This window comes from Bos taurus, chromosome 1, assembly GCF_002263795.3.
Source record: "Bos taurus isolate L1 Dominette 01449 registration number 42190680 breed Hereford chromosome 1, ARS-UCD2.0, whole genome shotgun sequence".
NCBI lineage: Eukaryota > Metazoa > Chordata > Mammalia > Artiodactyla > Bovidae > Bos > Bos taurus.
This window is the reverse complement of record NC_037328.1, coordinates 685,040-701,835: the sequence shown is the minus strand read 5'-3', so window position 1 is coordinate 701,835 and position 16,796 is coordinate 685,040. Positions and strand designations below refer to the sequence as shown.

Sequence of the window (16,796 nt, the reverse complement as noted above, 5' to 3'; positions counted from 1 at the left end):
TATACATTTATAAGCATACAGACATAGCTGGGAGATATTATAGGTTTGGTATATTCACTTTATTGTGATAAGGCAAATTAGGCTTCCCTGACGGCTCAGACAGTAAGGAGCCTGCCTGCAGTGCAGAAGACCCTGGTTCGATCCCTGGGTCAGGAAGATGCCCTGCAGAAGGAAACAGCTACCCACTCCAGTATTCTTGCCTGGAAAACCCCATAGACGGAGGAGCCTGGCAGGCTACAGTCCATGGGGCCACAAAGAGTTGGACACGACTGAGCGATTTCACTTTCTCTTTCCAACAAGGCAAATATCATTAATAAAGCAGGTCAAACACATTTTCAGTGTGCATATGTCTAAGTATGTACACTGAAATATTATGTCTAGGAAATGTACATATATTGGGACTTCCCTAGTGGTCCAGTGGTTAAGAATCCACTGTCCTTTTCAGGGGACCTGTGCTTGATCCCTTGGGGGCAACTAAGATACCACATGCCACAGGGAACTAAACCCAAACACTGCAACTAGAGAAGTCCACATGCCACAGAGAAGACCCAGCACAGCCAAATAAAATAAAATAATTTAAAAACTTTTTGCAAATCAATAAAAACTAAAAAATATACATATTCTAGTTGAAAAATACTTTCAAATGCTAACACCATCTAAACCTTCAGTGGGTTATAATCTTTTTCAATAGTAACATCAGAGATGGCAGATCACCATAACTTACACAGTAATGAAAAAGTTTAAAATATTGCCAGAATTACCAAAATATGACATGTGACAGAGATAGGAGTGAGCAAATGTTGCTGGAAAAACAGTGCTAATAGACTTGCTTGATGCAGGGTTGCCACAAATCTTCAATCTGTAAAAATGCAGTATCTGCAAAGCACAATACTGTCAAGTGCAATAGACAATATACATCTATGCGCACACACACACACACACACACACATATGCTGCTGCTAAGTCGCTTCAGTCGTGTCCGACTCTGTGACCCCATAGACGGCAACCCACTAGGCTCCTCTGTCCCTAGGATTATCCAGGCAAGAATACTGGAGTGGGTTGCCATTTCCTTCTCCAATGCATGAAAGAGACACACATATACACATACATAAAGAGATGACCAATTATGTGTTAGGTATATTCCTAGGCTATTTTCACTGGACATGTAATTTAATTTCCCTAAAATTTCTGTAATGTAATTATTATCAATATTTCTATTATTCATATGTGATAATATATGAAACCCCTAAACCACTGGACACTGCAATGACAAAAACAAAAAATAATAAAGGAAGTAAGAACAAAACAATAAAGAGAATATATATATTTATATTTATATACACATATGGAATCTTATTCTCTGTAAAAACTGACAAAGGTGTGTTCCTTATTGTAAAATAATAGGTGTTCAATTATGAAATGAATCGTAGTCCCCATAATGGATGTTAAAATACAATGTGATACTTAGTCCATTAAACTCATGAAAGTCTAAGAGAAAATTAAATTTGTGTGCTTTAACAGTCCAGTATACTGTCCAATTTAAAACATTTTATATAGCATCAAAGCAAAGAAGTAGGCTGCACATTTTGAAATATTCTCAATCAATCCTAAACTTGTAAATTGAAAAGGCACAAAGAGAATTAAAAAGACTCACTCATAGCTATTCACATCTTGACTGCTCTTTTCACTCCAACACTGAAACGCATCATTACCCTTTCATCAGCCTCCAATTTCTAACCCTGAGTCCTGCTAGGAAAATATTCTCTAGGATAATATTTTGGAGCTTACCACTTTTCTGCGCACTTCTTTCACATCCTTGTTCCTCAGACTATAGACCAGGGGGTTCAGCATGGGGATCACTACAGTGCAGAACACTGTGGCCACTTTGTCAGTGCCCATGCTGTTGCCAGAGTGGGGCTGGCAATAAATGAAAAGGACTGTTCTGTGAAAGACGATGATGGCAGTGAGGTGGGAAGCACACGTGGAAAAGCTTTGCATCTTTTGTCTGCAGAGCGCATCCTCAGGATGATGATGAGAATAAACAAGTAGGACGTGAGGATGACCACAGTGGTGATAACCTCATTGAAAGTGGCCACAATGTATAGCACCAATCGATTCCCGGTGACATCAGAGAAAGCAAGACACAAGACAGCGGGAAGATCACAAAAGAAGTGGTTGATCACATTTGATCTGTAGGATGGGATCTGAAGAGCTAAACACAAGTGAGTAACAGAACATACAGTAGTATTGAGATAGCAACAAGACACCAACTCCATGCAGAGATTTCGGGACATGGTGACCATGTAGAGCAGTGGGTCACAGATGGCCACAAAGCAGTCATAGGCCATCACTGCCGGCAGAATGACCTCAGTTATCCCAAATGTGCAAAACAGGTAGAATTGCACAGTGCATTCCAGGAAGGAAATGGCTGTCTTCATTTAAGATGTTAGCTAGCATCTTCGGCATGACGGTAGTGGAGTAAGAGAAATCCACAAAGGACAAGTGGCTGAGGAAAAAGTACATGGGGGTGTGGAGTCCAAAGCTGACCTGAATGAGAGCAATCATGCCCAGGTTTCCCCAAACTGCGACTCTATAGATGGAAAGAAACCGCAGGAAGAGGAAGACTCTGAGCTCAAGGGCATCTGAGAATCCAAGGAGGAAGTCTGTCACAGCAGTGCAGTTTTCCTTGTCCATGTCCTCCCTTTACCATGGTTGCAGAAAAATATTAATAGTTATTCTCCATGAGATCATCCCCAATTTAGTTGACTGTCTCCTAAAAGGGGAGAAGGAAATGGCAACCCACTCCAGTATTTTTGCTTGGAAAATCCCATGGATGGAGGAGCCTGGTAAGCTGCAGTCCATGGAGTCTCTAAGAGTTGGACATGACTGAGCAGCTTCACTTTCACTTTTCACTTTCATGCATTGGAGAAGGAAATGGCAACCCACTCCAGTGTTCTTGCTGGAGAATCCCAGGGACCGGGGAGCCTGGTGGGCTGCCGTCTATGGGGTGGCACTGAGTCGGACATGACTGAAGTGACTTAGCAGCAGCAGAAGCATTCTCCTAAAAGAGACATGATGATATATAGGGTACATTTTATAACAAATAAATAAGGCATTGCTTTGGGGAAGTTTAGGAAAAGCTCAGAAATTGCATCACTCAAATACATCGAGTCCATAGTTTACTTCACAGATCACAGGAAAGACTTGCATCCATATGAGCCTGTATGATTCCTTAAACTAGTTATATATAATTCAGAGCTTAGAACTGAATCATCAGAAAGATATCAAATATTATTTAATTATCCATTTTTTTAAATTAAATTAATATATACACAGCACTACATATAAGGGTTTCCCTGTTGGCTTATTTGGCAAAGAACCCGCCTGCAATGCGGGAGACCTGGGTTTGATCCCTAGGTTGCGAAGATCCTCTGGAGAAGGGAATGGCTACCCACTCCAGTGTTCTGGCCTGGAGAATTCCATGGACTGTATAGTCCAAGGGGTAGCAAAGAGTCGGACACTACTGAGCAAATTTCAGTCACTATATATAAAATAAATAACAATGACCTATTATACTGCAAAGGGGACAATATTCCATATCTTATAATAATTTATAATGGAGAAGACTCTGAAAAAGAATATGATATATCTATATTTATACAGAATAGATACAGTTACATAGATATAGATATATCTGAATCATTTACTGTAGACCTGAAAGGAACACAGCATTGAAAATTAACTATAGGTCAATAAAATGGTTATTAAAAATATTCCAATACCTTTTTACTGACTTACTATTTAATCATTTCTCAAAGTATTAGGATTCAGTGGATAATTTTTTAGAAAATCTTTTATAATGAAATATATGAAGTATGCTTATTTAAGATTGCTAATTCACAAGTGTTCATTTATTTAAATATGGTTTAGCTGGGAAAGCAGATTTTATAATCTATATTAGTATATTTTCCTATAAAATTTGCATAGCGATTTTGTTAATTATGGCACACACTGTCTGTCATTCTTCAGGGAACTGATATTCAAAATCTGACATTCTGTAACTGTGACTCTCAAGCCTTATGAACACCTATTTGACAAATATATCCTCTGTTTTAGCTCTATTTGAAGAGCTAAACAATGATGTGAACATGTAATTAACAGAAATGCTTGCTGCTGCATTGCACCATTATTTATGAAAGCAAAATTTAGAAATAAAGTGTCGAGCAACAGGAAAAAAGTTCAAAGATACACTGCATACATATAGAAAATCACAGCTCTTTGAAGAAGTTTGCTTTTTTTAAAATCTAAATTTATTTAATTGGACGTTAATTACTTTACAATATTGTAGTGGCTTTGCCATAAATGAAGTTTTAATGATCTAAAAATGATTATGATAAGATGGCAAGTAAAAACGTAGTAAATCAGGTTGCACACACAGAATATTATACATGCATACATAAGCTGCATTGTATATCTGATCTTCACAACATCCATTAAATATAAGTATTTTATTCTGATAACTTTAAAAAGAAACTTTAGAAAAGAATCTTGCTTGAATTCTCACAAAACATAAAAGTTTTAAGGGTTATGTTTTTTTTTTTTTTTTAATAAAGGAGATATATATTCAAAGCTTTTGACATATTGAAAATGCCAATGAAGGGTATTTTCTCTACTCACCCTTAGTAACAATAAAATGATTTGGAGGCACCAGTTGGTTATTTTCAGGGGGTAAAAAATCTGGACTAAATCCCAACACATCTGGTATTTTCCACATTCTTCAAATAACTTCAGAAAGGTTAATGTGTGCGTGTGTGTTCAGTTGTGTCCAGCTATTTACAACTCTAGGGACTGTAGCCTGCTAAGCCACTACATCCATGAGATTTCTCAGACAAGAATACCGAGTGGGTTGCCATTTCCTCCTTCAGGGTATCTCCCCAACCCAGGTACAGAACGTCTCAGGTGTATCCTCCAGGCAGATTCTTTACCCTCGAGCCACTCAAAGAGGTAAGTGAATGAAGTGAAAGTAACTCAGTCGCATCCGACTCTTTGCGACCCCATGGACTATAGAGTCCATGGAATTCTCCAGGCCAGAACACTGGAGTGGGTAGCCTTTCCCTTCTCCAGGGGATCTTCCCAACCCAGGGATTGAAGCCAGGCCTCCCACATTTCAGGCTGATTCTTTACCAGCTGAGCCACAAGGGAAGCCCTTGAAGAGGTAAAGGACATGCGAATTAAAATATTGTGGTTTGAAAACATAATTATTCTGAGGATATGGTTTTCTTTCCTCAATGGCCAGTACAAGTGACTTCGTCTTTTTCTGATTTCAAAGTAGTACATAATTGTGTAAAACCTTTTCCAGTTTTTAAAGAAAAATCAGGCTACTGATTACTTATAGAGAGAAGCGGTTCTTAACCAGGAGCGATTATAACCCCACAGGACATTTAGCAATATCTGAAGATACTGCTGATTGTCACAATCGGGAGGGTTGCTACTGACATCTAGTGGACCGACCAGTGAAAGTGAAAGGGTTAGTCACTCAGCTGTTTCTGACTGAGACCCCCAGGGACTGTAAGCCTGACAGGCTCCTCTGTCCATGGAATTCTCCAGACAAGAATACTGGAGTGGGTAGCCATTCCTGTCTCCAGGGGAGTTTCCTGACCCAGAGATTGAACCCGGGTCTCCTGCATTGCAGGCAGATTCTTTACCCTCTGAGCCACCAGGGAAGCCCCCTGGGCAGACAAGATGCTGCTTAATAGTTGAGAAGGTACAGAACAGCATCTCCCTCCCCACCCCATCCTCCACACACACCCACAACACATGAAAAGACCAAAATATAATTTGGGCCAAAATGTCAAAGGTATCAAATGTGAGAAAATTGCTATAGAGAGACATCTATAAATCCCTTTGGCACAAGGACAAAGTAATCCCCCTCCTGTCTGATTCAGAGGTGGTTCACATGTCTGTGTTCCTCCTGGAACAGTTTCGAGGAGCCCTCAGCACCTACTCCCAGCCTCAGAGTGACTTCAGGAGACTCTCCCTGCTGTCTTTCCCAGGTTCCATGGATGGAGTTAAAGTGAGGGGGGAGGAGGAGGAAAGGGGAGAGGAATCGAGCATTCCTCCCTGTTGGCTCATACTCTTTCCCTCTTAAACTGACAGCTGTTTCAAATTCGGCTCTGCAGATCGAGTTGTTTCCATGTCCTGTCAAGATTGTTTCTCAGAACAAAAAGTGAAAATACTTTCAAAATGGAGTGCTCAAAATTTGGACATTTCTTAAAATACTCTATAAATACAGGCTAACTACAGACTTTTAAAAATGTCTAATGTCACTACCCTCTTTTACAATTGTTCCACCTCTCATACATGGCTAACAATACTACCCTTATGAGAAGACAAACAAATAAACAAGCTTCCACACCTCAGGAAATACAGTTCAGTCCATTCCCCCCAAAACAGAGTGTAGTCCAACCAACCCGTGAGATAGGCCTTGCTTCCTGTTTGTGAAGATGCTATGAGGGAAAATGTTACATGCTCTACATTTTTATGTGTGTGTATCCCTGGAGCTCATATTTCTTAAGCTTCCAAACCAATCATTGATCTCTGTGGGACACCAACAAGACATCAAGCAAACAACTTCATCTTGAGAGCAAGCAACGTCATCTTGGGACTCAAATAATTAAGGAGTTGTATGAGATGTCGTCAGATGGGAAAAGCTATTTAAAGCTGGTTCATGTACCAAGTCTCTTCAGTCATGTTTGACTCTTTGTGACTCTATGGACCATAGCCCACCAGGCTCCTATGTCCATGGGATTCTCCAGGCAATAATACAGGAGTGGGTTGCCATGCTCTCCTCCAGGGGATCTTCCTGACCCAGGGATTGAACCTGCGTCACCTGAATTGCAGGTGGATTCTTTACCCACTGAGCCACCTGGAAAGCCCCAAGTTGGTACACAGTTCAACACAATTCCTTTCAGATGTCATGATGAACTGCAGAGCATTTTTTGCTGCATTCAAACATTGCCCTCTGAACCAGGGATTATGTTGCCATTATGAAATATGTGGATAAGTCTTCTAATCTGTGCCAGTCTTACACTTAGAGCTCCTTACTGGAGGACATAGGGTTTGAAGTCACAATAGCATTCTGCCAAATACCAGAAAGGGGTGGAAATAATGATCCACCTTTGCTGAGAATAATAGCAATTGCTCACATTTGCTGATCACTTTGTATGTGCTGTGTACTCTTCTGAATGCAACCACCCACACCTTTCATCTTTATAAAAATAAGTGAGATGATTATAGCTATGAAAATAAGTGAGATGATTACTGCTATGCAGCATCTAAGATGACTTAGACACTGGCAGCTGTAACTTGCACAAAGTCATAAGTGAAATCATTGATAGAATGAGCTTATATGCTGCTCTTTGGTTTTTGCCATCTGGCCCTGTGTTAGGAAGAGCAGAGCCAATGACGGTGCTGGAAACCGTGCTCCCGGCTCAATGCAGAGACCGTTTAATGGGTCTGCCTGAAGGATCTCTCCCAAGTCACTTCTTATCTGACTGCATAACCTCTCCTTCATCCAACAGTGCTTAAAGGAGAGTCTGTTGTGTGTGCCCTGGAATATACCAAGAATTCAAGAATTCCATGCAATTTCATTTTTCAGAAACAAGGATTCCTCTTATTCATTCATGTATTACCTGGCGAATTATCCCAATTAGAAAAGCAAAAACAAACTCCCAAAACTTAAAACATGAGTGCTGTGAAGTACTGCTTTCCAGAAAGCCTGACATTATCTCTTTGTGTGTGTGTGTGTGTAATGAAGTTTTATTAAAGTATAAAGGAGATAGAGAAAGCTTCTGACATAAGCTTTAATCAAGATTTTTCCAGCCCTTGACATGACTTCTTGTTTCTCTCTGGTTTATATATCTTTTTTTTTCCCTCAAAAAATAAGGACTTTACACAGGCATTTTAGACTATACAGTGATGTTTTGAAATTAGATATTAGTGGATTGATGATCATAATATATCTATTTAGTATCTATTTTTGTTGTTGTTGTTCTTTGTATACCCTGCAAGTATTGCCAGTTTTAAAATTCATCTCCCTGAGGGAGAGAGTTCCATTACAGGAAGAATAAAAAGACATCTATAAAGAACAACATGGGCAGTGATGTTTTATATCATCTGGGCAAAATGAACTCTCTGCTTATCTATTTATCTAAGTCTTAAAGGCAAGGCAGGTATTTTTTTAAAAGTAATTTAAATATAAACTTATAATTGAATTCTATTTAATGATTATTTTAATAAAATATATAATAAAATTATGAAGTTGTAAGTTTTTGATGAACTATATTTATACAAATAAGATACTATAATTTTATTAAAGTATTGTATCAAAAGATTCAAGGACATCAACAAGTTAAATTGCCTAAACTTTTTAATTACACATTTTAATCAAGTTGCATTTAAGAAAAGCTGATATGCTTAGTTGCTATATGATAAGACTTGAAAATGTCTTTGTGGTAACATCAGAAATTAAGAATGTCAGTGGTTTTAAAGACAGCATAACAAGCTGTTCCAAAACACTAGTTTAAAAACAAAAACCAAAACCAAAACCAAAAAACAGCTGCTTATTGCATGGATCACTATTACATGAGTCAGTAAGGTCAGTACCCTCATGTGATCTTGGCTGGTGTACTTACGTGTATATTATCAGCTTTGCAGTCTCGGTGATCTAAGAAGGCCTCATACTCCAGTTGGGAGGTTGCTAAATGCTATTTCATGGAATAGGGGTGTAAGGCATATTGCTCATTATCCAATAGGCTGGCTTGTGCTTATTCACATGGCAGTTTTTCTAAGAGATTATGCAAATTCCAAGAGATTTTGAGAAAGCCACAGGGCCATCAGATGCTTGAAGATGGCACAATATCTCTTCAGCTACCTTTTATATCAGTCAAAGCTAGTCACAAAGTAGTCTACATTCAGAACGTGGAGAGATTGATTCCACTGTTAATCAGAAGAGTAGAAAGCGGCGTGGATACCTGGATAACTAAGAATGGGATCATGTTGAAAACTACCATATTGGACAGCAAATCACCTTAAAAGATATAACTTCCAAAATTTTAGTCTTCAGCAAAATTAGAAGGCAATCTAACTTTAATGTATTACTTTCAAAAATTTGAGGAAAGATAATTGTGAGAAATTGGCTGAAATATTTGTGTCATTCCTATTCCAGCACAAATTCTGACAGATTCTATTCCCATTTATATTCAATGCTCTCAAATATTATGAGTGTTTAGATCTTTTGACCGGTAGACATTGCAGAATTTATCTAGACATATTGAATAGAGAGAATAGTGTACAATTTATTCAAGCAAAAGTGAGCTATTAATGTTAGGTGAAGTAAAAGTTGCTCAGTCATGTCCAACTCTTTGCGACCCCATGGAATTCTCCAGACCAGAACATTGGAAGACTTGGTATTTCTGTTTTTCAATATTTATTCACTTGACTCCACCAGACCTTAGTTGCAGCACATAGAGTCTTTCAGTTGCAGCACAAGGAATCTAGTTCCCTGACCAGAGATCAAAGCCAGGATCCCTAAATTGGGAGTGTAGACTTTTAGCCCCTGGACCACCAGAAAAGTCCCAAGATCTGGTATTTCTAATTTGCCAGATTGAATAGGTCTGGATGCTAGTAACTACCTTCTTCTCATATGTTGAATGTGGTCATACAGGCTACTGGTTTTCAACTCTTAGGGCCACTCCAAGTACTGTTTTTTTAAAGCTAGGAGTTTAGTTGAGAGGGTTTCCCTTATGGCTCAACTGGTAAAAAATTTGCATGCAATGTGGGATACCTGGGTTTGATCCCTGGGTTGGGAAGATTCCCTGGAGACAGGAAAGGCTACCCACTCCAGTATTCTGGCCTGGAGAATTCTATGGACTAGTCCATGGGGTCACAAGGAATTGGACACGACTGAGCAACTTTCACTTTCACTTTCTTTAGTTGAGAAGGATACAGACATTTTATTCAGGAAAGAAAAAAAAACCCTGATAATGTTTTTGACATCTTCATAGGCAGAATAATAGCTTGAAATGCATGTTAGGCAGGTACTCACCATGCTTCCTTTTTGTATGTAAAATTTTCTGAGATCTAGTCTACCATTTTTAAGTCTCTGGTGGACTCTATCACTGGAGAAGGAAATGGCAACCCACTCCAGTGTTCTTGTCTGGCAAATCCCATAGATAAAGGATCCTGGTGGACTAGAGTCCATGGGGTTGCAAAACAATTGGACACAACTGAGTGACTCAACAACAATCATAGCTGGTTATGTTGCCACACTGGAGCTCTTTTGAAAACACATTGGGAATATAGACCATGTCTTATCAACTTTCATTCATGCCAGATCAGATCAGATCAGATCAGTCACTCAGTCGTGTCCGACTTTTTGAGACCCCATGAATCGCAGCACACCAGGCCTCCCTGTCCATCACCAACTCCTGGAGTTCACTCAGACTCACGTCCATCAAGTCAGTGATGCCATCCAGCCATCTCATCCTCTGTCGTCCCCTTCTCCTCCTGCCCCAATCCCTCCCAGCATGAGTCTTTTCCAATGAGTCAACTCTTCACATGAGGTGGCCAAAGTACTGGAGTTTCAGCTTTAGCATCATTCCTTCCAAAGAAATCCCAGGGCTGATCTCCTTCAGAATGGACTGATTGGATCTCCTTGCAGTCCAAGGGACTCTCAAGAGTCTTCTCCAACACCACAGTTCAAAAGCATCAATTCTTCAGTGCTCAGCCTTCTTCACAGTCCAACTCTCACATCCATACATGACCACAGGAAAAACCATAGCCTTGACTAGACGAACCTTTGTTGGCAAAGTAATGTCTCTGCTTTTGAAAAGGCTATCTAGGTTGGTCATAACTTTCCTTCCAAGGAGTAAGCATCTTTTAATTTCATGGCTGCAGTCACCATCTGCAGTGACCTGCATATACAATATCCAAAAATATCCAAATATGCAAACACAGTATTTATTCTATTAAAAAAAATTATTGTTGTATCATTGACTCAATATTGCACTCTGACCTCCTTGTTTCTCAGGCTTTAGTCTCCTGGATAAAACTCCAATGTTGGAATATGTCTCCTAAAACTCTGTCTCTTCTGTTTTCCAAACCAGGGTACATAATACCTATTTTATAAAAGTATCTCTCTTAAGGACTTGAAATTTTTCCTCTGAAACCTTCTATTATACTTATTGTTTTATATCTTATACAATTTCTACTTTGTAAAGTGCCCTACTATCATCATTGAATTTTCATCCCTTGAAGGATGAACACTATGTCTTAACTGCTATTTGTACTTTTTGTAAGAGGAAGGCATGTTATTATTGAGAGCCTAGTCTACCATAGGTGTTAAAAAAGGAGGATGAAATTAACAATTATTAAGATTACACAAGTATGCCACATGATATTTATGTCCTTTAACCTTTGTAATCAGATTATTTTGTCTAAAATTTTAAATGAAAAAGACTTGAAAGATTGCTAACTTTTTTCCCAGTAAGTAAGAGAGAAAGTCAAGTTTAGTATGGTTAAGCAAAACACATGTATTTTCTATTTTACGTATTAACACTTCATTAATAATAAATTTCTTTTTATCAACCAACCTTTGCAGACACAGTTTATTTACATATCAAGGGCAAAATCTTCCAGAATAATGTTTGTTATGAAAATATTTTAGAGTCCATGATGTTGGAGACTGTGTCCTTGACATCCTTATTTCTCAGACTGTAGATCAGGGGATTCAACATGGGGATGACCACCGTGTAAACACAGACGCCACTTTGATTGTGTGCCTGGAGAGTGTGGAGCTGGGCACAGAGTAGAGGAAGAGGATGGTGCCCGGGAAGATGCTGATGGTGGTCAGGTGGGAGGCACAGGTGGAGAAGGCTTTGTGGCGACCACAGGCTGAAGGCATCTTGAGGATGGTGACAAGAAACACATAAGACAGGAGAATGATGAAGAGTGTGCTGACCTCATTAAAGGTGGAGAAAATAAAAAGCAGCAACTGGTTGAGATAAGTATCAGAGCAAGAGAGGGAAAGTAGGTAAGAGAACTCACAGAAGAAGTGATTGATTGTGTTGAAACCTCAAAATGATAATTTGATAACAGTACAGGTGAGTATCAAGGAGCAAGCTACTCCCCAAGCATAAGATCCAACCACTAACGTGGCACAGAGTCTCAGGGACATGGCCAGTACGTAGAGCAGAGGGTTGTAGATGGCCACGAAGCAGTCTTAGGCCATCACAGCTAATAAAAAGGACTCAGTCACCACAATGGTACAAAAGAAAAAGAATTGTATTACACAACCTACAACTGAAATGGTTCTGTCTTCTACCATGAGGTTCACCGTGGTCTTGGGAGCAATGATGGAGGAATAAGAAAAGTCCACATAGGGGAGGTGGCTGAGGAAAAAGTACATGGGGGTGTGCACTTTGGGGTTAATTTTGATGGTTGGAATCATCCCAAGATTCCCCGCCACAGTGACACTGTAGATGGTGAAGAATGTCAGAAAGAGGGGGACTTGCAACTCTGGGTAATCGGAGAAGCCCAGGAGAGTGAACACGGCCCCACTTTTATTTCTCTCTGATAGAAACATGGCTTCTGTTTGTCAGAATCTGAATCAGTCCTAGAAAGAAAAATATTAAGGGAAATAAGGATGTAAGACACTTGGTTAACTATTCCCTTCCAAAGCTGGAAGAGGAAGCAAAGTGTCTCTTTTAGAACCTCTCTCTGTGTTTCTTACTCACGATTGCTAAATGTCTAAAATTTAAAAAAGATAACCATTTAAACTTTTCTTTAAGTAGCACAGTACCCTTATTGAAATTTTTAGTTTGAATTATAATTTCAACATTTAGAGATGATATGAAATCAAAAGATTTGGAAGTTATTTTAAGTGAAACCCTTCTATAACACTTTTAGGTCCTCTTGAACATTATAAATTCATAAAAGATTAACCTAGCCTAGTACCATAACTGATTATTTCAGTCCTAAAACTAGCAGCAGAAGTGAGAAAATTTTAAATTACACTTTGCATCACATGTTCACAATGTGACCCTAAGAATGACCCCTCTAATAGTTCACATCTGTGCCTTTATTGTTAATTCCACATGATACTTTAACATTTACTTTTGTTTCTGACTCAGTAAATCTATTGTCAAAATAAACCTTAGTTAATTTTTTTCAGATAGTGTTCTTCTCAACCCAGGGAGCCCTAATTATCCCACCTCATTGCTTGTGGAATAATAACACTGAACAAATAATAAGGATAGTACAGTCTATGTCTTTATCAAAGACATGACAAAGCAGAAGACAGAGATCCTTGACTTTCCCTGTAACATGCAAATGAGGATCAATCTACACGTCTGTGACTGGAATCTTGATCCAGACTCCTGGAACTTTCCATTTGTCTAAAAGAGAATCTATGTTCAATGTCTTAGTACTAAGATATTCCATTTACTCATAATCATGTTCCAATTTGTGACAAACTAGTGATCTTAAACCTATGGGAAATTGTCCAAAAATGTACATATCAGAGAGCTATACTAGAAGGCAGCAGCAGGTGAGATGAGAAAGGAAGTTGAGAAAAATGTAACTAACTCTACTAAAGATTCTAACATAGAAATGTCCATAAATAAAGACATTTATTCTGTCCCTACATTACCTGTAAAAGAGAAAGATCAAACATTTAAGGTAGTACTTCAGTGTGATGATATTTCATGAGAAAATGCTAATAGAAAAGAATTGTATTTCTCTAATTGGTGACCAATGACTTCTAAAGGGATAGTGGTAAAGAATCCACCTGCCAATGTAGGAGATGCAAGAGATGTGGGCTCAATCCCTGGGTTGGGAAGATCCTCTGGTGGAGGAAATGGCAACCCACTCCAGTATCCTTGAGTGGAATATTATGTGGACAGAGTCGGGTTGGCTATGTAGTCAATGAAGTCACAAAGAATAGGACACAACTGAGTGACTCAGCACACATGCATGCACAATTGGTGACCTACACCTCTTAGACCCTACCATACCAGGACTTTTCTCTATCATTTCCGATAAGGTTGTCTCTAGTCCCATAACTCAAGAAATATATTTTATATGGCTCAACAGTGATGTCAGACCATAGGCAAAACTGAGACACTCAAGATCCCTATATCTTCCTATACTCATAAATTTGAGTATAAATTTAAAAAAACAATCTATCACAAAGCTAGACATTCTAAATATAGCTGATTTGTCTAAGCCACGTGAAAATTAATATTAAACTAATGCTTTATTTCATCCAATGGATTTTGTGACCCAAATGTTATTTTTAAATTGCTGGTGAGTTTCTTTGGATTTAGGAAATATGACAGTTAATATCTTTCCTACATCTTTTTTCTCTATTTTGTTTAATTTTTGCTCTCAAGGCTGGTTTACATACCTAATTAAAAATAGTGCCTTTTACATTTCTTTCACTAGCATTTGTTTAATCTCTGGTTATTTTTTATTAAATATTTGTCTTTATTTCAATTTGACTACTCCTTCAAAAGTTTGTAGACACCAGATAATGCACCTCCCACAGATTCTCAGAGCTCTTCTAACCCTCCATTCCAGGCACTTGTGTTCAGTCACTCCATTGCTTCAGACTCTTGTGAATCCATGGACTGCATGTAGCTCGCCAGACTCCTTTGCCCATGGACTTTTTTCCAGGCAAGAATACTGAAGTGGGTTACCATTTCCTACTCCAGGGGATGTTCCTAAACCAGGGATCAAACCCAAGTCTCTTGCATCTCTTGCACTAGCAGCAGATTCTTTACCACTGTTCTACCGGGGAAGCCCTGTTGTTTTAAGGGCTCAGCTGAGCCAGTTCTCACACAAAGCTCTGTAGGCTGAGTCCACTTCCTCTTCCTTTACAGTTCAGATTGGTAACTTTCACAATGACTCAGTATTACTCAAGGACTCTCTATGTCTAAATGGTAAATTTTCCCTCACACTTTTTTTCTAATACCCTACTTAGAAAATAATATTAATTTTTGTTTAGAATCTTATTTTTGAATTTAATTTTGGTTGTGTACCTGTGGTGGATTCATTTTGATATTTGGCAAAACTAATACAATTATGTAAAGTTTAAAAATAAAATAAAATTAAAAAAAATAATTTTGGTTGGAAGGGGTATATACAGATATACCTGCTCCCTTCTGAGCCTCCCCCTCTCAGTCCCATGCCTTCTCCTAGGTCATCACAGAGTGCCAGGCTGAGCTCCTGTGTTTCACAGCAGCTTCCCATGATACCTGCTGATGGGTGAAAGTAGAATCTCTCCTGGTTGGGAGTGATGGATATAGTCTTATATCTAAAGTCACAACCTATGGGGCATAAACCCTAGAGACTGTCTGTTGCCTCATTCTCTTAAAGCCTTGAAATGATTAAAATTAATCACAATTCTCTGATGTAATTCTTTCTTGTGTTCTATAAAACCTGGAGCAGCATTAGGGGCATTTCACATGAACATTTGTAGGTTAAAATCACTTCTCTCAGACCCTTCCTCACACTCATACTTTTTTACAATTATAAAAATTATGTAATTATAGATGAAATCATTATTAAATATTAATTTAAGGACTATAACATGCCAGGCATAACCTTGTTCCTTCATACTTTTACTCTAACATATGGAAGAAGTATGAAGGTCCAGCATTTAGATCATCATGATTCATTGAGAGTTAAAGCAGAGATATTTACTAAGTTAAATATTTAGTTTGGACAATGAACTGATCCCTTTAAAATAGCTGTTCTGTTTGATTGCACCACCACATCCATTCCATTAATTACTTCTGTTTATTGAATTATTGAAATAACACATATTCATTGTAGAAACCAAGGACTATAGAATTTAAATAAGGAAAATTAACACAGTATAAATAATTTTTATTAACTCAAGTGCATTTCAAATCTCACAGTCAAGTTTAGTAAATATGACCAACATTACCTGAAGTAAAAGATAAAGGTGAGCATCTCCAGTGGTGCAGTGTGGGCATCATTTATCCCTTGAAATGATGTGATGAGAAACTTCACCTCTGTGACATTCTTTCCACAGAATCTATTATCTCATCTTACTATAAGAAATTTATTAAGCAAACCCATATCTGCAAGCATTCTACAGGATACCTCATCCATACTCCTTAAAATTATTGAAGCCAAAGGAGAAAAAAAAAAAAAGGAAAGAGTCAAAATTTGTAACAGATGAGACATTAGCGAGACATGATGACAGTACAATGTGGTATCTGGATTGGGTCCAAGAAAATAAAGAGGGAATTAAAGGGAAAAAGCTGATGGAATCCAAGTAAAATTTAGATTTTAGTGATCATATTGTACTAATATTTATTTTTAGTTTATTGTGGTAAGAACATTTCACATAGGACCTACCAAATTAAGATATTTTAAATGTACAATACAGTATTGTTGACTACCAATATGATTTTTGTACAGTATATCTCTAGAACCCATTTAACCTGCTTAATTGATATTTTATGTCCATTGATTTGTAACTTCCTGTTTCCCCCTCCTCTTGCCTCTGACATCTATCACTCCACTTTTTGACTCCATGAACTTATACGTGGAGTTATACAGTATTTGTCTTTCTGTGACTGACATATTTCACTAAGCATACTGTCATCCATGTGGTAATTTACTGCATAATTTCTTTCTTTTTTTATGCCATTTTTATGTACATGCCACATTTTCTTGATCCACTTTTTGGTCCATAGACATTTAGG

At 38.2% G+C, this 16,796-nt stretch overlaps 3 pseudogenes; all 3 read right to left on the bottom strand.

The window, feature by feature from the left end:
- The window catches only part of LOC112447011 (coiled-coil domain-containing protein 3-like), a 98,433-nt pseudogene that overhangs the window by 22,472 nt on the left and 59,165 nt on the right, over window positions 1–16,796 (bottom strand).
- On the bottom strand, window positions 1,765–2,694 carry OR5L18P (olfactory receptor family 5 subfamily L member 18, pseudogene; annotated as a pseudogene).
- On the bottom strand, window positions 3,068–12,643 carry LOC132345446 (olfactory receptor 5D18-like; annotated as a pseudogene).